Here is a 2,500-nt window from a genome sequence, read left to right as displayed (position 1 = left end):
TATTTGTGCAAGAACAGAATATTATGTGCGGGGCTTTCTCTAGTTCCTTTCCAACAAAAAGAAACCAAGCATTTTGACCAAAAAAAAAAACATTCCTCTTATCTTGGAATGTTACAAGGGCAAGCCCTCACCCCATGGTAAGGGTGTTCATAAATTTGATATGCCCATGGTTTTTTGTAGGGATACTGAGGAGTAATTGAGATATTTGAGAAGTGTATTTTAGTTTGAAATTAGTACTTATAGATGTCAGAAAGCTCAACTTTTGTCAGCCAAACACGTGTGGCAAGCTTAACGGAGGAGGGAAGATAACTTTGATGAGAACTGAGAGGTGCACTTCTAACTTACCCATCTATTTTTATGTCTCTTTTTTATTATCCAAGGTCAGTGGCAAAAAGACCGGAAAGGTTCAGAGAGGCTTTCTTTGGACAGCAATGATCAAGGGAGAAAATTCCATCAAGGAAGTTGAGACAAGATCTGCTCTCTAGTTTGCACAGGTGGGCTGGGGCCGAGATAGTTGCAAGAATTCAACCAGATTCTTCACTGGAGGTTGATATGGAGGTATGCAGCTGAGAATAAGCACAACTGGAGAAATGTTATGGAGAATTAATTTAGTATTAAGGTAGTCTTTTCCAAAGTATATATAACATAGGGTTGTGGGAAACGGAAACAAAATAAAACTATCAGTTTTCAAAATTTATAGTGTTCGTGGCGGGAAATGGAAACAGGATAAAATTCTGATTGGATATCTAGTATGAAAGCCTTTCCCAAGTCTATACAACATAGAAAATAACAAAGAAGCGACAATAGCAAATGTTCTAATTGAGGAAAAAAAATGGAGTGGCCTGGAACATCACTTTCAAAAGACAGATTCAGGACTAAGAACCTAAAAACATGGGCAACCAGAAAAAACATCTAGTATAACAGTAGAATCAATAGAATAGAGAGGATGCAGTCAAATTGATGAAAGGCAAAAGCTCAAAGTTTTTTAACTGACAAAAAGTTCTATCATTCATTCGTCGTTTGGACAGGATGGAAATCATGGAATTCCCTTGGAAAGCAGTGCGAGAACTGATGGAAATTTCCACTTGTGAGTTGTCCCAAACTGGCAAAAGGAGTGGATGCGCACAGTGGCTTATACATGGATCATGGATCAGACCAATATCTAATGGCTTAATCTTTTGTGTCAAGATGGAGCTCATTGATGTATATCAAGCTTGCTAGCAAGGACTCACTTAAAAGAAAGCAGGAGTCCCAATAGAGAATTTAATTTGTTTCTTCACTCAAGAGGCCTCTTGGGATTTAATTCTAACAGCTAGTAATCTAAGAGAGATGCGACTGGCTGATGCTGAAGAACATGCACTTTATGTTTCAAACAAGAGGGAGATCCCAAGTTACAATTCTAATCAAGGTGGTTAACCTCCACGCATGGTGGGCTTACAAATTCTATTTGAACAATGAAGAAAGCAGAAAGTGAAAACCCAACTATAACAGATGTCGTACAAAAGCCAAAGCGGAGAAGCATGGGCATCGAAGAATACCAAAATAAACTCCCCCTTGTTGGTTAGTAGTGGACATGTTGAACCTTTTCCCATATTGAGTCACAAAACATGACCTTAAAATAGTTTCAAATAGCCTAGATTTAGGTTAATTACAGATGCCAAGTAATGCAATTCCTGTCGCAACTAACAAGTAGGGCTGCTAGTACTACAGTTGTTAACAGAAGTAATGTGAAAAATAAAAGAGTTAAGATGAAGTGGGTCGTATTAACTGAAAAAGCAGCATTTAGATTTCATACTGCGTAATCTGTGCCAAAAGCATATCATAATAGACAGGAAGCTACAGTCAATTAAAGGGAAAGGCTGGAAAGCTGCGTATGATAATGTATAAGAAGCTACTATTAATTAAAGGGAAAGGATGGGGACGAAGCATTGTTCGGAATAGATGAACAAAAATTAACTTCTATTGAATAGATGAACATAAATGAAATATGTTATCTGATGGTCTAAGAAAATGTATATGCCTCAGAAAAATGTTTTTTACTAATTAGTGTGTTAGCCTCTGAACATGCCCTGTTGAGATTTCAATAATTTCCCTAGATGGTAGACCCTGCTCGGGCTTCTTAGGTAGCCTCATCAATCTAAGAATTGTTTTACAGTAAACAGTTATTTGTTAACCATGATTCAACCATGAGTTGCACGAGCCGATTAGCAACATTATTGGTGGACAAAGACATTCATAATTAGCTGAACATGGTTTGAGTAATTTGTCAAGCAGTTGGTGAGCAAGGCTTCAAACCACGGAAAATAATTTTCAATGAAAAAACCGTGATTTTTTTCAAAAACTCTCGTTATTGGGGAGCAGTGGTCAAATTGTAAAGTTCTTTTCAAAGCATTCAAAGTCTTAAACAAGGGGCTTTGTTTGTACATCATATGTGGTTATGTACTATATATGTGTGCTACACTATTCATTGGTGGTGCACAAGTCTACAAAGGTGGCTACA

The 2,500-nt window shown here is 37.4% G+C and overlaps 1 protein-coding gene across 2 annotated transcripts in view; it reads right to left on the bottom strand.

The window, feature by feature from the left end:
• Positions 1 to 2,500, bottom strand: part of LOC131145409 (rust resistance kinase Lr10-like) — a 46,628-nt gene that overhangs the window by 9,890 nt on the left and 34,238 nt on the right. The gene's annotated exons all lie outside the window — the stretch shown is intronic.

Source organism: Malania oleifera, chromosome 13 (assembly GCF_029873635.1).
Source record: "Malania oleifera isolate guangnan ecotype guangnan chromosome 13, ASM2987363v1, whole genome shotgun sequence".
NCBI classification, from domain to species: domain Eukaryota; kingdom Viridiplantae; phylum Streptophyta; class Magnoliopsida; order Santalales; family Ximeniaceae; genus Malania; species Malania oleifera.
The sequence above is the reverse complement of the archived record's forward strand: the minus strand, read 5'-3'. Positions and strand labels throughout refer to the sequence as shown.